Source organism: Aythya marila, assembly GCF_965140915.1.
Source record: "Aythya marila genome assembly, chromosome: 2".
Taxonomy (NCBI): domain Eukaryota; kingdom Metazoa; phylum Chordata; class Aves; order Anseriformes; family Anatidae; genus Aythya; species Aythya marila.
In genome coordinates this window covers 150692958-150715413 of record NC_139043.1, presented here as the reverse complement: position 1 = coordinate 150715413, position 22456 = coordinate 150692958, and positions in this window count along the sequence as shown.

Sequence of the window (22456 nt, the reverse complement as noted above, 5' to 3'; positions counted from 1 at the left end):
GCAAAGCACAATTCATGTTATCCTGATTTTCATTAATGCCCATAATAAATTATTACTCTGACGAATTGCAGCTGTTTTCTCCCAGGAAGAAAGGGTTGGGGGAGAGGTAGAAAAAAGGATGGGAAGTAGTATACCACAGAACAGTGGAAGATCTCTTTTTACTCTCAGTAATGATAAAATTTATGCTTTAATGCTTGCAGGCAGGCTGTTTTGAAAAGGCCATGACATCTTTTGAATCTGTTCAAAATGACATGTTTTGAATCTATTCAAAATACTGAAAGAGTTACATGTATGCAAGACATTTTCATGTATTCATAACATGACATTGAAATGAAATTATCAGACCTCCTGATTTCTCTCTAAGAACAAATTCCTATGTATGCTATGATTTCCCTAACAGTGCCATTTCATGATTGCAAGCTCTAGTCACCTCAATTTGCTTTGAACTTCTTTTCTTCTCTCTGGTAGGAATCATAGTTTTACGTTCACTTTAAACATGCGCTAGGCATATGTTAATGACACACAAGTAAAAAGAGAAAAGAAATCTGAGACTGTACCTGTAACAGCCTCAACCTTAACAGGGTCAGGTTCATTTGCATGCATTGTTAAATTTTAGCTCAGCAGAAGGATACCAATGTTTTAAGAAACCTATGGGCTCTGGGCTCTACTTTTTAATGAACTCAAGAAATTTCTTTTGGAATTAGTTAAATTTGCCTTTGTTGCCTTGAGGTCAACACCTACATGCACACACTGCTGCTAGTGCTCTCAGAGGAAAGAGTGCTGATATAGATAATGGCAAATCTTCCCAGCCCCCCACCCTCTTCTTGTGTTCTGTACCCAAAACTTGTGCCAAATCATTCTGCAGAGATGTCTTATTTCACAGTTTATTGTACTTATTGTACAACTTATTGTTGTACTTATTGTACAACAAATAAATTGTACTATGTTGTACTTATTTCACACTTATTTGTTGTTCATGTTCATATTTCATAGTTTCCACATCATCTGGATATGACTCTAAATCTTTCACAAAGGAATCAGAAATTGTGGAGTGAGTGATGGAGAGGAATGGAAAACAAAGTTAGGCACCTGTACTTCCCCAAGGAAACCAAAGAAGGAACCTCCACTTCCCTAAAGAGCCCTGCAACCTCTTGCTGTGCACCTGCGACTGCCACTGAAGCCTGTCATTATCTCCCATTGTCTGCACCTGCATTCATCTTAAGATCTCACAAGCTGCTCTTGGAGTGAAGGAGCAGTGCTGCTCTTTGGAATGAAGAGTGCTCCTGGGCAATTCTTCTTCACAGGCAGTTGTGTAACCCAGCTTTCCAGTTAAGCGCAGAAATGCTGAGTTTCCCTGTGATCTAAAGGGATTTACAGTCCAAGACTGTGAGCTAAGTTAGGGTGCTGTGGAAAGGAAGTGATTGTAGAGCAGCAGATGAAGGGAAGAAAATGAGGTAACTTAAATAAGGAAAATACAGACAATGACATAGGCAAAGCAGAGACGCTTAACGCCTTCTTTGCCTCTGTCTTCAATGCCGATGATGGGCTTCGGGACCCTGGGTGCCCTGAGCTGGAGGACCGGGACGGTGGGGATGACAAACTCCCAACTGACCCTGAACGTGTGTGGGATTTGCTACTCCACCTGGATCCCTACAAGTCCATGGGTCCGGATGGGATTCATCCCCGGGTGCTGAAAGAGCTGGCGGACGTCATCGCGGAACCTCTCTCAATTATTTTTCAACAATCCTGGGAATTTGGAGAGGTCCCGGTAGACTGGAAGCTGGCAAATGTTGTGCCGATTTTCAAGAAGGGTCAGAAAGAAGACCCTAGCATTTACAGGCCTGTCAGTCTCACGTCAGTGCCTGGTAAAATCATGGAGAAGTTGGTTCTCGAACTTATTGAGGCGCACCTGGGGGACAAAGCAGTCATTGGTCCCAGCCAGCATGGGTTTGTGAAGGGTAGGTCCTGCCTAACTAACCTGATTTCCTTTTATGATAAGATCACCCGTATGGTGGACCAAGGGAAACCAGCTGATGTGAGTTTTTTGGACTTCAGCAAGGCTTTTGACACGGTTTCCCATAGGATCCTACTGGACAAAATGTCCACCATACAGCTAAATAAAAACATCATACGATGGGTGAGCAATTGGCTAACGGGCAGGGCCCAAAGGGTTATGGTAAATGGGGCTGTGTCAGGCTGGCGGGCGGTCACCAGTGGGGTCCCTCAAGGCTCCATTTTAGGGCCGGTACTTTTCAATATTTTTATAAACGATCTGGATGTAGGAATAGAATGTATTTTGAGCAAGTTTGCTGATGACACCAAACTTGGAGGAGTTGTGGACTCGAATGAGGGTGTAAAGGCCTTGCAGAGGGATCTGGATAGGTTGGAGAGCTGGGCGATCACCAACCGCATGAAGTTCAATAAGAGCAAGTGCCGGGTCCTGCACCTGGGACGGGGAAACCCTGGCTGCATGTACAGACTGGGCGATGAGACGCTGGAGAGCAGCCTAGAAGAGAGGGATCTGGGGGTCGTGGTAGACAGCAAGTTGAATATGAGCCAGCAGTGTGCCCTGGCAGGCAGGAGGGCCAATTGTGTCCTGGGGTGCATCAAGCACGGCATCGCTAGAATGCAGCTGGAATGCTCTCAGGGAGTTATTCAGAACTTCTCTGGGCAACCTGGAATCACTGGAATGTGCCTCAACACAATCATAGTGAAGAGGTTCTTCCTTATATCTAGTGTCTCCTCTCAATTTAATTTTTTAATTAAAAAAATTAAATTAAATATTTATTTTATATATATATATTTTAATTTTAATTAAAAATCTCCTCTCTTTTAATTTAAAAACATTATCCCTTGTCCTATCACTACATGCCCTTTAAAAATTTCTCTCTCCATCTCTCTTATGAGACCCTTTCAAATATTGCAAGGCTGCCATAAAGTCTTCACGGAGCCTTCTCTTCTCCAGGCTGAGCAACTCCAGTTCTGCCTGTCTTCATGGAAGAGGTGCTCCAGCCCCCTGATCATCCTCATGTCCCTCCTCTGTACCTCTATACCTCTGTACCTCTATGTCTTTCTTATGCTGGGGACCCCAGAGGTGGATGCAGTACTTCAGGCTGTGTCTCACAAGAGCAGAGTAGAGGGGGGCAAACACCTTCCTCCACCATTTGCCAAACTTCTTTTGATGCACCCTGGGATCCTACTGGCTTTCTGGGCTGCAAGTAGGTATTACTGGTTCATGTCCAATAACCCCAAATCCTTCTCTGTAGGGCTGTTCTCAATGAGTTCTTCCCCCACTCTATACCTCTATCCTCTATAATTCCACATATTATTATGGAGTAGAATTATAAGGTCATAAAGTAATATTTCTATATATCATAAGACAGTTTTCTTGGTTTTAGCCTGTTTCACTCTAATTTTGAATGAAAATAAAAAGATAAAATAATAAAAATTTCTAGAAGTTCCTTTCTCTTACAGCAATAATTTTCAATTATTTTGCTTTCCTTCCCTTTGCTTGGTTCTGACTCAGCACCCACCATCCCACCGTCTAAACAGAAATTCTTCTAGGGACTTTACATTGCTACCTTTCAGGGGAGAACACACAAAGAGAAAGGCAGCTGGCACAGGCTTGTAGGCCTCATCAACAAATACCACTTGAAAATCCAGCCCAGGAGGTTTTACACTTTCCCCTTTGGCTGCCTGATTCCTGTCTGACAGAAAAAGATCAAGTGAAACTGTGTATTTTCTTTGTCTTCTTTAGAGCAGTCTGGTCCAGAGGGAAATTATTGTCTTATGTTTGTGAACAGGAAAAGTGGTTAACATAAGGCCCTTTAGTTATGGGGTCACCACAGGGAATTTTGACACAAGCTTCTTTCAGGGTATAATCAGCTGAAAGGATATCTACCTTAGTGTTTCTTCATGGCTACTAACACAAAAAATACTAATTTCTTCACATACTAATACAGGTAAGATAAATACTACATTTGTGATATAATAATCTTTCAGAACACAAGCAGTTTGGTATGTTTCAGTTCAGTTCATATGTGTCATGTATTCCCTGAAGTAGTCCATGCTGGTAACAACCTTTTAAGCCTTCTATCTTTGCTCTGTGTAGAAATGGAAGAGAGAATGCATGCCTTTGTGTAGGCTAACTTTAAACGACCCAAACTATGTTATTAGCAGTCCCAAATAAACTTATTTAATTCCTGGGAAACTTTTCCTTTCACTCAGCCTCTGTATGCAGAATTTAATGTTTTTTGTATATATTCAGATCTGTCAAAAAACACAAGCATAAATTCTGCTCAAAAGCATAGTCATTTCAAGGCACATTATTCGATTACTTAAGGAATTTTGGTAGCAAGATGAAACCGATGTTCGAAAGTAAAGAGCTGGAGTTTTTGTTTGCTTTGAGCATTTGGAATTTAGTCACCTTGTTTTTTAAAGGAAATTCCAACATTTTCTTGAAATTTTTCTCGTGTTTTCCATTTTTCCTCTCTTCACCCAAAGAAAAGGTCATAAATCAAAACAACAAAAAAAAAATGGAGTACAGTGGCATAGTGTAGGAAAGTTTTAACAAAAAGATGGAATGATAATGGTTGGAATATGACTAGCATACACTAGGATTAATATGGTAGAAAACTTCAGACGTGATGGAGCCAAGCTGTCCTCCTCTGTGGCATGATGTATAACAAGAGTCAGCAGCCCAGAATGAGAGATTCAGATTGGACACTAAGATAAATGACGTCACTTAGAAAGGCAGTGTATAGCATATCTATAGACACTCCGTCCATGGAGAATTTCACATTTTAGAATGTCAAGCTCTCATAACCTGATCCACAGATCCTGATGTTAATGATACTCCTGACTCCAGAGGTTTTTTACAACCAGCATTGCTATGAGTCCACTTCAACATGTCATGGAAAATACTGTAGAAAATCAAGAATTTATAGATTATATGGGGATTTCTTTCAAACCCTAAAATAAATAAATAAATAAATACAAACAACTTTTGAGCACAGATACACAAACAAGAATAATAATTTGCTCACATCTTATTTTGTAATGATGTATGATGAAAACTTGATAAATATTGTGCAATAGAGAATGAAATAAGAAAAATGCAATGATACGGGCTACAGTTACTAAACAAAAGTATTCTTTTTTTTTTATTATTCTTTTATTTCCTTTAAAAACACAGGCCTCCTTACCCTCTAAGAGATATTTGCCACATGAGTGGTTTGTTGCACTGGATACAAATGCAACCCATCTGGAGAAAATATCTCAGGGAACCAGCTGTTGAACCAGCAAGAAGGCTTTCTTTGGGCCTCTCTGTTCTGGCTGAGAAAATAGTAAGTCCCTTTAATTAGTATTCTGCTAAATAGAGTTTGGATTCCCGTCCTGCTGTTGTATACAAGATGAAAAGGTACCCTCCATCCTTTCCACATCCCCAGGACACTACTTCACTGGATATAATAATTGCTAGAATGCATCTGTAATGACTACAGCTGGGCAACATTTTCCTAACAAACTAGAAATAATTTTCAAAGCTTTCAGCAATCTCGATCCAAATTCTGGCTGCATTTCAGCAAACCTGAGTCCATATTCTGGGCATAATCCTATGCCAGGTTTTGGCTGAAGCTTTTCCAGGAATGCCTTTGCCAGGAAGGGTTTTTCAATGTCATCTGGAAGTCACACTAGACAGCTGATTTTGTGGTTACAAAGACTTAGGAAAGCCAAATTTGGGAGTTTCAGACTAGATATATATTTTTTAGTCCTTTCAGAACAGAGATAAGATCCAAAACCCCTGAGTATGAGCCTACAGAACATAAACCAAGAGTAACAATAAAGTGTCCTTAAAACCATCTGGCACAGAAATCCTCTGTTTTACATAGACTCAGCTGCATTTTATTTGCTTGTATGTAATTAGGATTTATTTTTTAAAAGGACTGTTACAGGTAACTTTTTGCTTTTGCTTGTCTTTTCACAATAAATAAGTTTAAGCCCACAAATTCAAGACTATCCCCTGAGACAAGTTCAGTTAGCTATGAAGTGGAGGAGAAAACTCAAAGTGGAACAGAATGGTCCCTTTGCCTGACATGTCTCCTTCGATTTTCTTGCTTTACTTAGTTATCTGTACACAGCTGTCTAGGAAGCTGTAAACAAGCCTTAGATAGCCCTGCAGCCATAATACAGTTTCAGCCCTTCTTTCTTCAAAATATGCATTAGAGATATAAATGTATATGCGTGTGTATATATGGGGGGGAGAGAGAGAGATTGAGAGAGGGGAGGAAAGACATGGACATTAATGAGGACTCAAGTCTCTTTAGCAATAGAACAGAATATGGAGTTGGAATAAAACCAAACAAAACCAAACAAGTGAAAACTCTAAATTTTTCTTAAAGTTATTCAGCTGTTATATCAGCTGTGCAGGTGATGTGCATTCAGATATTTCAGCTGAATTAGCTAATAAATTCACAGAAATACAAGAAGCTTGGAAAATTTTATGGACAATTTCCAACTTAGATTTGGTATCAATCTTTTGGCATTTGACCTTTACAATTACTTCCTTGGTAAGGTTAATTTTCAATCCTTCTAAACAACAGAATGAATACCCTAAACGAAATAAATAAATAAAGTCCAAAATATGTATAGGATAGCAGATCAATGAGTGGTAAGCTCTGTGAGTCTGGAGGAAAAAAAAAACATGCCAGTCAAAGTGAATTATTTTTCTTGAGTGAATGAAATTTAAAATAAAACAGAGACCATGCCGGTATTGTACTACAGCACTTGCTATAACATCACAGGAAATTTCATTCAAATCATTTTGGTAACAAAAATTGTCGGATAGAGCAGAAATAAGCTGTGTTTTCCATGGAATATGATAGCACAGCAGAAAGTTGGTGAGATAAGTCCAGCACAGGAGTCAACTGTAGGCTCCGTCTTGTCAACCTCCCTAGGAGTGACCTGACAAAAGAAGGTAAGAAGCATGTAGAAGATATCTGAGGTGACGGATGCTACTAGCACCCATAGATTCTAACAGAAAGGATCACTCAGCAACTCTATTCTGACAAAAATAAATAAATAAATAAATAATAATAATCTGCTATGAAAGTGCAAGTCAATATGCTGCTGTAGCACTTGGAAACATGACTCCACATTGGGAATGATAGTGTTAATCTTAGCACTGCTGCAGATTTTAGGTATGACAGTGGGCCAGGACTCAACTTGTTTGAATGTCTTTTTTTTTTCTCCAGCTGTTGTATATTCAAAGAATGCAGAACGCAGAATAATGTTATTGTTCATAACAGGAAAGATTCCCATTCCGCATTTGCATAGCATATAGGATACCAGGACATGATCTGGTCCAAAGCTTCTGTCAACTCTTGTCATGCAAATAAAAATGGAATTCAAAAGCATGACACCAATTCAAATGGTCAAAATTTACTTACAGCTGCTCTAGCAAGAGGTTGGATTACTGTGTGGTTGAACAACCACCATATGCTCCATGAATGAATATCCACAGTTCACCTCCACCTTCCCTGCATAGAGTTAATCATTTGTAAATCTACATTTATTCAACGTTCATCCAAATAAGGTACAGAAAAACGGATTTTGCCTACTTAAGAAAAATACATTTCAGTCTTTCCCACGTATTTGCAATTGTTTGACAAGAATCAGAAAAAAAATTCCAAGAGGGGTGGACTACTTAGGAAAAAAAATAAATATATATATATATATGTATATATATATATCAGTGCTAGAATGCTAACACTAACAGGAAATTGTGGAAATAATATTAAATTTCAAGTTTTGTTGCATTCTCTTTCACTGAAAGTTGAATTACTTTACTTTTCATGCAGGGGGAGAGCTGAGTTGCCAGAAATTCATTATTAAGTTCAATAAGTATATTACTTTATGGTAAATTGTTCATCTTGACTTACAACTCTGACAAAGAATCTCCCTAGACCATCTTTTTATTGACTACTGTCATCAACATGATTCAAGACTCAGAAGATATTTGAGCTTGGTCTGTACCCCAGATAGACTCTTAGCCAATAACTTCCATGAAATCATAAAACAGCAGACACACTTAGAAATAAGTGCAACGGTAAACAGCATGATACCATTTAAAGAAATAACATTTACAGAATAGCACGGACTCCTTGAGCCCAAAGCAGAATAAATAGAGGCAGCACATCTATTAGCTGCAAATGAATAAAACAGTATTTATAAAATGGGTAATTTGGATTTGATTAATGTTTATAAATGTGTTTATATAAGAATTGGATATTAACCTATAGCTTTAAAAGGTTTAATTAGCCTTGGAATATTGTCTCAGTGTACAATGAAAAATAACTAATTCACAAAGGAAAATGCAAAGGAAATCTGCAAGCCCAAATAAGGTCAATTAATTAAGCAATTTACATAAATTTAAATGGTTATTTTCAGGGCAATTTTGACATTTTGCACTTCCTATTCCCATCACACCAGCAAAAATACTTTTCTGTCACCCTATTTATATGATACATCAATCATCTCATGGGATCACACCAGAGCAGCACACACTGTATAACAGCTTCTACACACAAGCTTTCTGAACCATGCAGAATCTAGCATCCCATTTCCAGCTGTACTATCTTATCACCAGCAGATGCATTTACAGGCTGTTATAGCTTCATTCTTACCTCCAAATGGAGAAAAGAATATGAAATATGACTTCATCTCCATTACATTTTTACACCCTGAATACCAAACAGATGGTAACAATTACAGATGGGAGGATATTTCTCACACAAGATGCCAAATGCTGCGTAACTCACCAATTGAAATCTGGAACAAGTCACTTAATGCATTTAGTTTATCCAGATCTGAGCTGGTGAAAAAGGGGAGAGAAATTTGGCCTAAGAGTTACATACTACTCTGGGAATACTACAGCAGAAAACTCCTCCTAATACAGCTGCGTCCACACTGTGTTTTTTCTTTTTTTTTCTTTTTTTTTTTTTTTTTTCTTTTCCTTTTTCCCTATTATCTTTAGAACCAACACAACAAATTCAGTAACTCAGATTTAAGAGTGAAAGTAGCTTTCTCAAGAGTGGAGGTCCTTTTGTGGCAATTCCTGCGAATAAATATTTTCAGACTAGTGCCTAGCAGGAGTAAAAGGTGATTCCTCAATCTGCATTGCTCTGTACTGGTTGGACTGTGTCAATGTACCAGACTGAAGCCATGATTCAAGAGCTTATGGAGTGCAGAGAGTGCTGCTTCCCAGCATCACTGAAATTTCAGATCCCTGGTGTGTCAACATCTCAGGACAGGCTGAAACACTGAAACAGGCTCTTCTCTCCTTTGGTCTTCAAATCCACAACCTCTTGTAAAAAAATGTATTTCTTTAGTTCATGTCTGCTTTGATGAGAATAATATGGGAGCTTTATCCAAGGCTGCAAAATAATCACAGAATCACAGAATCACAGAATTTTCTAGGTTGGAAGAGACCTCAAGGTCATCGAGTCCAACCTCCAACCTAACGCTAACAGCCCTCCACTAAACCATATCCCTAAGCTCTACATCTAAACGTCTTTTGAAGACTTCCAAGGATGGTGACTCCACCACTTCCCTGGGCAGCCTGCTCCAATGCCTCACAACCCTTTCAGTGAAGAAGTTCTTCCTAACATCTAGCCTAAAACTCCCCTGGCTCAACTTAAACCCATTCCCCCTCGTCCTGTCACCAGGCACGTGGGAGAACAGGCCAACCCCCACCTCGCTACAGCCTCCCTTGAGGTACCTAAAAAGAGCGATAAGGTCGCCCCTGAGCCTCCTCTTCTCCAGGCTGAACAAGCCCAGCTCCCTCAGCCGCTCCTCGTAGGACTTGTTCTCCAGGCCCCTCACCAGCTTCGTCGCCCTTCTCTGCACCCGCTCAAGCACCTCGATGTCCTTCTTGTAGCGAGGGGCCCAAAACTGAACACAGTACTCGAGGTGCGGCCTCACTAGAGCTGAGTACAGGGGGACGATCACCTCCCTAGCCCTGCTGGTCACGCTGTTCCTAATACAAGCCAGGATGCCGTTGGCCTTCTTGGCCACCTGAGCACACTGCTGGCTCATATTCAGCCAACTATCCACCATCACTCCCAGGTCCTTCTCTGCCTGGCAGCTCTCCAACCATTCCTCTCCCAGCCTGTAGCTCTGCTTGGGGTTATTGCGCCCCAGGTGCAGGACCCGGCACTTGGCCTTGTTGAACTTCATGCAGTTGACCTCAGTCCATCGGTGCAGCCTATCCAGATCCTCCTGCAGAGCTTTCCTACCCTCAAGCAGATCGACACACGCACCTAACTTGGTGTCATCTGCGAACTTACTGAGGGTGCACTCGATGCCCTCGTCCAGATCATCGATGAAGACATTAAAGAGGACCGGCCCCAGCACCGAGCCCTGGGGGACGCCACTAGTGACTGGCCTCCAACTGGACTTGGCTCCATTCACCACGACTCTTTGGGCCCGGCTATCCAGCCAGTTTCTAACCCAACGAAGTGTGCGCCAGTCCAAGCCAAGAGCAGCCAGTTTCTTGAGGAGAATGCTGTGGGAGACGGTGTCAAAAGCCTTGCTGAAGTCAAGGTAGACCACATCCACAGCCTTTCCCTCATCCACCCAGCGCGTCACTCTGTCATAGAAGGAGATCAGGTTCGTCAGGCATGACCTGCCTTTCATAAAGCCATGCTGACTGGGCCTGATCGCCTGCTTCCCCTTCAAGTGCTGCATGATGACTCTCAGGAGGATCTGCTCCATGAGCTTTCCTGGCACTGAGGTCAAACTGACAGGCCTGTAGTTTCCTGGGTCAGCCCTCCGGCCCTTCTTGTAGATGGGCGTCACGTTTGCTAGCCGCCAGTCGATTGGGACCTCCCCCGATAGCCAGGACTGTTGATAAATGATGGACAGTGGCTTGGCCAGCTCCTCTGCCAGTTCCCTCAGTACCCTTGGGTGGATCCCATCTGGCCCCATCGACTTGTGCACATCTAAGTGCCTTAACTTAATCCCACTGTATAGCAAAAACTTTTATTTTACTATAACGCAATATTGCACCTACTCTGACACATTTCTTTACAACATGGACAGTTCTACTGAAAACAGTAATTTCCTAAGACCTTCTTTTTTGCAACCTGTTTAGTATAGTTATAAGTGATATTTTCACTGCATTATTTCTTCATCAATATAGCATTTCCTTCATTTATATAGTAATTCCTAGACTATGTTGTCAACTGATAAATAAACTTTGCTTGACTGAAGCCAATTAAATAAATCTGAGTTATATCAGTAGAAAACCGGGCTTTTGCGTATGATATATTTCAAGAGTTATCATGGAATTGAAAGTGTGAAATAAAGTATAGTCTTCTAAAATTAAAAGAAACACTGTTTTTGGCTTAATTAATTATGCATCACTCAAGAATATTTGAGATTTTAAGTAAGATGTGTCTCAAAGTTGACCTTAACTTGAAAATTTTGAAATATGAACCGTGCAAATATCATAGAGGAGATAAGCAGATTCCTTTCTCCAACTCACTGTCTTTCTTCTGTTATATATAACTGCAAAATTCTTGCAAACATCATAGACAGAAAGCTTCCCTTCATGTAGTCCCTCGCTAGTCCATTTTGTCTTCCTTCTGCTGCTAAGTACCAGTAAGTTACTAAGTCTGTTGTGTATATTGTTCCAATTGTTAAAAAAATGGCAATAGCAGAAGTTACTTACCCAACTTTTATACTGCTGGTTTCTCTATAGAGACTGCTTTTCAGCACCCACAGTTTTTCCATCTGTCTCAGGCTCAGCCTAGTCATGTAGAAAGCAGCACTTCCAAAGATCTTAAAAGAAAAGATATATTAAGAAAAGAAGAAGTGATTAAGACAACTAACAGCTGGTAAAACGTCAGAGAAAATCTATGAGAACAGGAGACATTATTTTCCTAGATTTCATCTGTTCTCCCACAGTACTTCCGGGGTTAACCATGTTTTGGTTATAACAGCCCAGCAAAACTTTTCATCACAACATGGGTCACTGAAATCAGAATTTCCTCATCTTTAAAACCTTGTTATCATGCAGAAATCCTCAGGACCCAGCTGAAATTTCTAGTGATCAACTTGAAAAAATTAAACTCCTTTCGGAATTTTCATCATTTTTCAGTTAAACTTTTCACAGGGGGTGCAGTAATCTTGTTGAATTCAGCACTTCCTCATACTTTGGTTTAGAGATTGAAGCATTACATTTTTGATGTAAGGGTGTTTGTTCTAGTCTTTCCCAACCTCTTCCATGAGAAACTTGGAAAACTTGGAAGATCTTATTTTCTTCCTGTTGGAGGAAAATAAAATAAAATAAAATAAAATAAAATAAAATAAAATAAAATAAAATAAAATAAAATAAAATAAAATAAAATAAAATAAAATAAAATAAAATAAAATAAAGTTTTACAAAATGGGAACACCATGACCTTGCCAGCTGTAATTCAGTGCACAATCTAATCTGAGGCATTTAAAACTGCAATATCTGTTATAAAGTTTATGACCCTCTGGGAATTACTCCTTGTCTCCTGAAAGGAAACAAAGTTGAAAGGAATGGCTGGTGAGCTCAAATTTGTCTGCACTGTGAAGAGAATTTCAGTCCAAGCTTTCTTTTTGAGGATGAAGGCAACACTTTATCTGTTTCACTCTGTGCAGCAAAAATAGCTGGCATGCTATGATAAAGGACTGAAATTTAAAGGATATATGGTCTTTCTAGTGAAGTTAGTCAGAAAGAACTGTTTAAACAATTCTAAGATATCTTGCCTGCATCTTTGGCCATTCTTATGCCCTTAAAACTCATGCTAGTCATTTATTCAAGTGTGGAAGATCAATATGCCACAGCATCTTGCAATATATGAGCTGTATTCTGGCACAAATGGCTTAAATATCATGCAGACCTCTCTACAAAAGCAAACACAACATCCATGCTGTGTTGTGACAGAATATAGAGTCCACATTTCCCTAGGCACATTGCCTCCATGCTATTTGCTCTCCTTCCATATTCTCTCCTCTCCCAGAATAACTGGAATCAACATGCCACACTAGTATTTTTCAGAAATAGGTGCCATGCTTGCAAAGTACAATTCTTGCTCCTGGGCATGTAACGGCTGCTCTGTGTCCAGGTTATGAATTTAATAAACCTGACTGTTACCAAAGGTGAGATATACTGTGTTTGCTTATGCTGGAAAGTACATTAGCTCATTCCTAAGAAATGATGGGCAGATACAGGTCCAGGTGAGACTGGGTTAGGGATATAGAAATTTATATAGAATTTGGCAAAAGTGATTTTGGTCTGCAAAGGGTTTAAATATCCATACTACCAAGTCTTCCTTCAAATTCTCTGCAGACTTTCCAGATACGTCTTAACCAATAAATCAGAGTCAAGGCAGAAGTCTGAACACTGTCCTGAGATTGTCACTACAGATTAATTATTAGCACAGTCCCTGGCATTTTTTATTTTCTCCCCAAGCTAGCTAATATTCTTTCAGGCAATGCTCAGGTATGTTTGGAGATTTTTCTCAATAGTTTTCAGGGATAAGGCTACTCTATTTTGAAAGGGAAGAGAACTGACTATATGAACATGAATGGAGAAATGCCACTTGCCTTCAGATTGAGAGAGCAAATCCTTTCCCATATGATCTTATACAAATATATCCCCAGTGTAGTGAGGAAGACATAGACTGGCTGCTTGAGAGTGTTGGAGGACTGTGTGGGTGCTAGGCACACAAACCTGGTACTAACTTACCCATTCTGGCGTTTGGGAAGGTTCAAACAATGAACCGTGCCCAAAAGTGCCAGTAGTTTTTTGTTGTTGTAGTTGTTGTTGCGTTGAGAGGATTCACTCCAAAATAAAACTCAAGAGTGAATTATTTTTATTCAGTTGAGAGGATCAGTTGGTCCCAGACATGGGACTGCACTGGTGAGATTTAGCAGTAAAGGCTCCTCAGATTCTCAGTCTCTATAATTTTTTTCCACTGCTTTCAAAAAAGAATCAAGGAAAATGAACTCAGAGAAAATCAGCCAAGCCATTTTGTGAGAAGGTGACAGGGATTACTCTTGGCCTTCCCCCATAAAAAGTGAGATGGGATTTGGGAAAGACATGAAGCCTTCTAAACCCAGAGATAAGCCCGTAAGAAAATCGGGAGCCCTGGGCCAAACACAGATAATGAAAATGGGGGGGTGGTCAGCAGTATAAAACAGAACAGGAGAGTTTACCAGTAATCCTACCTAACTCCACCAGATTATCTCTAGCCGAGTCATTGCTCAAATGAAATTGAAGCTGACTACATTTACTGAGGGCTTCATCCAGTGTCCTTTTTCTCACAAAGCTTCATATACAGCTGAGAGAAACTGATGAAATTTTCTATAAAAAATAAGACTGACTCTTTCTTACTTTCTTGTTAAAACTCTTTGATAAAGGGAGTCTTCAAGGGTGATTCAATACTTTAACCTGAACAGTAGCTAGGCATAAAATGGATGCTATTGGACTAACAGTTTCTGGGTAAGTGTTCAGAAGTAATAGAATAGCATCCAAATGCAGTCACAAGGAAAAGAAATGCTGAGGTAAGTGAGTTTAGGATGACTTACGAGTGAATTTCTGGGTTTTCAGCAAGATTAGGAAGTTTTATAAAGGTCTCCATGAACATAAAATGTTTTCATCTAGTTATAACACAGATAAGAGAAACAAGTGTTGGGAGGAGAAGAAAGATACATTTCTTAATTAGATGATTTTTTTTTTTTTTCACAATGAAAATAGAGCTAGTTTTACTTGGGGGCTATTATGTTAATAGTGCAAGGATAAAATACTACCTTGTATATTAATTTTCTTGTGATTAAACCACCCCAATTATAAAAAATTACACTAGATGACCTCTAAAATATGAAAACAAGCATTCTTTACTGACATTTTCTAAGTCTCAGCTTTGGCAAACAGACTCATCAGCCTCAAGTGCTACACCAGCCATCTCCTCATGCCTTAATCATTTCAATCTCTGTTTGAATTGTAAGCCTGAGAGCAACTGAATGCCTCCTGCCTGGTGGCAGCCCAACTGACTTGGTGAAGTCTGAGAGAAGACAAGAAGCTGTTTAAGCCTGTGAGCTCAAATTAAATGGCTGACAGTTAAACCTGCTAACACTGCTCCTTAGAAAAGTACACAAAGTTTTTGCTTAGTACCTAGATGTGACAGATTCTTACAGATTTGCTCTGTCCTTGGAAAGCAAAGACAACAAAACAAAACAATAACAACAACAACAGCAACAAAGAAACAACAATACACAATAACTTTTCTAAGTGCTTAGTTTGCTCAGATACTAGTTTTTCTTGTTTATTAAAGAATCTTCACAGACTTTTCATAAGGGGCATTTATTAGCATCCTTTGCATCACTGAACAGTGAGATTTACCGAGTTATTTGGCAAGGCCCATTAACAAATAGTTTTGATGAATTTAAACAGCTATGGGATAAGAATGAATATTTTGACCTTGGGACTTTCAGAGTCAGAGATGATGGTTTTGTTTTTAATAGTTTTGATAAGCTTTTCTTCCTTTATTTTTATTTTGTTTTCACTTACATTTTGAGCACATGTAAAGTTTTAGTTTCTAAGGCTTAAGTTTTATTGGTTTATTTATTTGAAATAGGAGACTATCTTATTTATCTTCAGGTCAGTAATGATTATAGAGAAAATCTCTCCTATTCAAGCATCTATTTACAAAATTGTTCTTATCCTTCTCTCATAGTACTACAGTTGGACACTTACAGAGAAGTGACACTGGCCTAAAGGGACCTGTAATCTCACCAGAAGAGTGGGTTTTATGCTCACATGTAACACAAAACTGTTAATTATATCTATCCTAGTGCTGAACTGTAAATACTGATGATAGCTGGAAAGTCTTAATCTGCAGAGTGGGAAACTGCATACTGTCCCTTGGCTGTACATTCTCTGGGTGAAAGTGTACACTGCACTTACAGAAACCACAAAAAGAGTGACAGCAACCTATTGGAGACCCAGGAACAGGTTTTCCACTGTGCCATCAAAATTTAAACCAGGGTAGTTCCTTTTCATTTTATGCCACAGAGCCAATTTGGAGCCTATGAAATCCCCATCAAAGTTAATAAAAGCAATCCGTCTGCAACATTTGTTTGTCATTCACTACTTATTGTCACTTTTTTGGGTGTAACCCACAAGGTAAGATTAGATGTCACTGCTTGTAAGTTAAAGGTCATTCTGATTTCTTCAGTATTGTGTATTTGTTGGGATTCATCTACTGGATTTTCTGGCTTTTTTATTTGTTGTTCAGCTGTAGCATAACCTATTGAAACACTTAGCTGAGAAACTGCTGATGGCATTCCTTGGCTTCCAAGTTCTGCTGTCATTGTTAACTTTCAGATCAACTGGCCTGTCAGGCAATTAGCTGAGCTAGGCTTTAAATCTTAACAGATATCCTTAAATGCAATGTGTTTTCTAGCATTAATTTAATCTTGTTTTTATAGGAGGTTAAGGTACACAGACTCAATTTAAGATCTACTTCCATAGATAAATATTTTAAGTGTTCATAGGATCCTTGCAAAGTTTCTGATGAACTCGTGTAGGAACTGAAGTCATGAGACGTGTGTGATGTTTAGAGGTTATTTTTCACAGTTTAATGCTGGAGATAATCTCACTAGATTTTTAAGGAAGGCATAAGAAGCAGTCTGAAAAGAAGAATGTCATAACCACTCACTCTTGCATCAGCCTTCTCTAACACTTGGTAGTGTTGAAGCCTCATAAATAAAAAAAGGATGACATTCTGACTACTCCAGTTTAATGGTTATCTTGGTAAGTCACACACTTAAAGACATGTTTTCCTTTTGTAAACAAAACTACAGAGCCCATTTCAGTGTCTTTATTTTTCCTCTCAGAATGGAAGATTTCATGATTTTTACATAACACTCATTCTGAAGAATTATTCAGATTTACTGAAGGTAAAAATGAAAGGGAAAAAGAAATAGGAAGAAAAAGAAAGATGATGTGAGCATGGCCACATGTACACACAATTTTATTTGTTTGAACCTGAAACAGCAACAGTACTCCTGCGTTAAAACTACAAGAGATTTATCTAGGTTATCTGCCATGAGCAGTCATTACATCATCAAAGTTATATTGCATATCTGCAGTACTTTCTAATTCAACATTGCCTAAACATCATTGCATATCCATAACACTTTCACCTTCTGCATGTTACATTTGCGGTTTATCAAGGAAATGTTTAGGTGGCAAACCTCAAATCAAAAAAAATAAAAATAAAAATAAAACAAAAAATCTCAAGGATACTCTTTGCAAGATGAAGACTGCACGGCAATTAGAGTCTAATTTTCCCCACTGTTTGCAATACATTTTTTTTTATCAGTGCTTCAGAAGGTTATAAGCAATATTTTTTTAATTACTGAAATGTTCAAAACATTCCCAAAGCATATTAGGTTTCCTTCTTCCATTCACAACTGTAATGTATTTCAGAGCCACTTTCACATTCCCTTTGACATATTTGACAGTGGACTGATATCATATTGCTGTCTTTTTCCGCCCTCCTCATCTCTTGATTAAAAATAGCATAGCATTAAATAGATAAGATGAGATATGCTTTATTCCAAGAAAATAAATCTTTTACCATGGATGGGCAAATTTATTTAATTAATAAAAGAAAAAAAAATCATTTATATTACAATCAGAGATGCTCTTTAACATTCATTAGAAACAAAACCATATTCAGAAGACATCAGAAAAGACTAAAAAATGGGAATAGAGCTTGTAAATATTTTTTAAACTGTCTTATTTAAATACCTTTACTTTATTTTAATACCTTTATTTTCTCATACCTGAACTTACCTGTGTAAATTACACAAGATCAGTAATGAAGTTTTTTTAATAACAAATGCAACAAGGGTTTCAATCTAATATTAAATATTGACAGGGTTTCAATCTAATATTAAAATCAATTAAGAAAGGTTATATGGAAAATAATATGGAAAATAATACTTTTTTTTTACTTTTTTATTTTTTAAACACACTGTTATATGTTATTGGCAAAAAAAAATAAAAATAAAAATAAAAGAGGTTTGAGGTTCATATTTTCTTCATGTATGAAACAGAAAAGGCAAAATACAGGTTAAGCAGAGGTTTAAGGTCTTTTTATTCAGATCAACAAACCAACATAACTAACTTGGTACTTCATCAGAAATATTCATGAGCATGGTGGAGCGACACATGGACAAAATGTGATTTTCTCAGTATTTCTAAGCACAGGCAGAAATAAACATGAAATGCTAGCTCCTTAGAGCCATTTTTTTCCATAAAATACATGAAAGATGTGATCAGATGAAAAATCATTTGCGGGGGAAAGTGTATATGTGTATGGGTTGTTTTTCAAAATGAATAGTCCATATGCAAGGACATTGACATAAAATTGGGGAGTTACATTCAAGCCTTTTCCTTACTTAGGAATGCTGCTTCATATTAAAAGTAAGGCTCATAAAACTATACTGGTAGGAAAAAAACTCCATTTACTCTTCAGTAAAATATGTTAAGAATCTTATTTTTTATCCCAGCAAAGAACGATAATTTCGTTCTGTAAAATCTGGAAAGAAAAAAAAAAATAAAATAAAAAGTCATATATTGGGAAAATCATCTCCTATGCAACTCTACCAGTGTTAGATCATAAACCCATGGGAATAATTGCTTGATTGCTTGAGCTGGTAGAAGTAATGAGCTGTAGGTCTCTAGCGAGCCAAAAAGTGAAATGGGACATAAAACAATTTCTGTCAATGAGTGTACCATAAGAATTGCCTGTATTCTTTTTATCTGTGATTTGGAAATGTCATAAATCTGGTGTGTATGTGTGTTTGTGTGTTATTCTCATGAGATTTATACTGCAAAGTAGATAAGTAGATTATGTGCAGTTAACAGTATGCATTTGCCTCTGTTTTTTGTTGTGTTTTTTTTTTTTCCCTCTGAAAGACCATAGCAAAAAAAAAAAAAAAAAAATAAGAAGAGGGAAGGGAAGGGAAGGGAAGGGAAGGGAAGGGAAGGGAAGGGAAGGGAAGGGCAGGGCAGGGCAGGGCAGGGAAGGGAAGGGAAGGGAAGGGAAGGGAAGGGAAGGGAAGGGAAGGGAAGGGAAGGGAAGGGAAGGGAAGGGAAGGGAAGGGAAGGGAAGGGAAGGGAAGGGAAGGGAAGGGAAGGGAAGGGAAGGGAAGGGAAGGGAAGGGAAGGGAAGGCCCAAATTACATCCTAAATGATTAAAAAAAAAAAAAAAAAAAAAAAAAAAAAAAAAACAAAGCAAGACTGTACAAAACCTATATCAAGTTTGCTTGTTAGCCATAGTCAGTCAGGATGGAAGTGATTGTTTCCACTCTAATACAGCAAACATTCACTATTCCATTATGAGAGTTAAAGGTCATCCCTAGAAGTGGGACTAACAATATCTCTGATCATGCTCCATCAGTTATGGGCTCTGCTGAATTAGTACCTAAATAACTCGAACATACTTTGGTTATCTTTTGATCTAATTATCTCCACCTCATTAACAGAAATAATAAAAGACTACCACTTTTGCTTTGGCAAAGTAACAACAGTGTTCTTCCTCTTGGCAGCTGAAAGAAATGTGGCTGGGAATAATACTATCAAACAAGCACTCACCCGTGATAATGACTTTCTATGTTTTATATATAAAATATAAGACCAACAGAATACCATTTTATCTGACAAGGAACTAGTAATGAAAAAATAGCTTTCTATTGATTTCTCCCACACACAAAGTGAAAAAGGTATACCTCCAATAGGCACATCACAGTTCTGTTGTTAATTTGAGTCCAGAATTCCTTCTTAGTTCAAGTGCTATTAATTAAATGCAAATGAACTATTTAAAACAATTACCATTTAAAATAATAATAATAATCATCATCATCATTCTCTGTGGTTTTATTTTAGCTTCACTACAGAATCAGAAGAACAATATCTCAAAGTCTCCACATTAACTTACAGGAAACAAAGATAAATATATTCTTGTCATATTTTGGTCCTTTGATCAACATTGTTCTTCCAAGAGTGAGAGGGGAAGGAAACCATCTTATAACTACAATCAGATGCATGAGATTAAAACAAAACAAAACAAAACAAAACAAAAAGTAATTGGCACATGGCTAATCACCCAGGGTTCTTTGGATAGTCACTGGAGAGACAAATATCTCCTGAGTGTTTAAACCAGAGACTTAATGCTTTGATTTATCCCTGTCAAAGCAGGAAATTCAAAAGTCCCTTGTCCCAAACCATATACTATTTTTAAAAACTCCGTAGTACACAAGGAAGTTTAAGTCCTTTTGATACATTGCATTTGTCAGCTAATTTCTACTGGCACAATTAAATCAATTTAGTAGTAAATTAACGAGATACTAAAATTATCAAATGTTATGATTTTCATTAAATATATCAAATTAAGCCTAAGAATCAATTTCTACAGCTATGAAACCTTTTTACAACAACAATCAGTATATAATGTTGATAATAGGAGGAATCAAAGGGGTAGATATACACGTGTGAAAATCAATAGATCTCATCAGATTTCATAATACTAAATAAAAGATAATAAATTCAAATTTGATATCTCATTTTTTAAGAATTAAGATAATCTCATTTTGCTGTCTTAAAAAAGTCTTTAGCAAACCTTAGCCCAGGCTGTTCTGATTCACAGCGTATTTAGCTATTTGAGGTTTTGAATACAGTGTTGTAAGAAAATAGATTGAGTGTTGAAAAAATCAAATGTCTGAGAAATATAGTTTCTTTGGTTTCCAAGTAAAATACCATCTGGAGAAAACCTTAGACTGCTGTTTTATTTTGTTTTCCAAGTTCAGGAGCATAGAAGAGAAACTTAGAAAAACATTGAACTCCCATAACAATTTTACAGCTTACATTTAAAGTAGACAAAGGAAATTTTCACAAAGCACGTTGGAATTATATATACACAAGATTGTAAAAAATTTGTATCCAATGTATTCCTTCTGAGATTTGAGTTTCTTTAGTCTGTAAGAGTTAATTATATGTTTAAAGTTGATACTATAAACATTCATAAACAAGTATTTCTTTCCCATTCTTTTTTTTTTTTTTTTTTTTACCTTGATGTTCTCATTCCATTATGAGCAAAGATATATGTGCTGCATGGAACTGCAAAGATTCAAGCTATTTTTGTAAAGAGTTCTTGGCTAAACATTGCAATGATGGATAATAAAGCTAATTGTAGAAAAAATCTGGAGGTTGTTCATATCATAAAATCAAGAAATTTTTCCTTATCTAAAATGGAGAAAAAATCAGACACACACTAGAGAATATATGTCTTCAACTGCTTAGACTATAGGAGATAGCTCTGGCCCATACTTCACTTCCTGAATTGCAAATAGGCTGGAAAATAAATTTTATCTTTAGGTGATTCATAATAGAAGTTCTAAAATCAATTTCCTAAAATAATAATAATAATAATATTCCAATTTGGTCATACTGCATAGAAAATCAGAGGTATTGAACTTTCCACTGGAAAAAAAAAAAAAAATAAAAAAAAATAAAATAAAATAAAATAAAATAAAATAAAATAAAATAAAATAAAATAACCTGCAAAAAACATTTTTCAGTAAAATATTTTAATTCTCACTGAGCATTTTTCTTTAAAATTATTAACACCACAGATTTTCACATGATCACACACGTTCTGGTAGTCAAGAGAACTTAGAGCCAATCCACTTTCCACGTGACATGCTCTTTAGCAAATGCTACCTGCCTTCAAAGCCTATGTATTTATTTACAGCTTTTCTCTCTTTCATAGCTTACTTCCTTGTTAGGTCTCATATTTCATCTTAAATGTTCCTGAAGTGGAAGTACATAGATTTCCCATTAGCAGATTTGAAACAGCTACGTCTCTGCTCTCATAATGCTTCCAGTACAACAATGTTTCATACCTAAAACAATATTCAATTCAAGATTAAGACACCTAAAGTTTAGGGCCTCTATGCACATTCAACCCATGTGTCAGATGTTTAAGCTCCCATGATATTCACTGTAATTCTAAATAATACAACCAGTGAAATGAAAAAAGTGGATTAGATGAACAGCTGATAGTCAGTTGTGACCATAAAAAGCTTCTTAAAACCAAAGGTTGACTTATTTTTTTAGCAGAAGCAAATCATTTAAATACAAGAGCTATTAAATCAACAAATAGCCTTGACAGCTGGCTGTCATATAAAGACTCAGGTCTTTATTTGACAGCCTGTTTTTGGTCTTTATCATTTTGGTCTTTATCATTTCAGTTGCCTGGAAAAAGACATACAGTGCTGACTAAGAGGGTCAAAAGTATTCAAAATATTCACAAAGTATATTAAAAACATTCCAGTATATCAGTATATCTTCTGA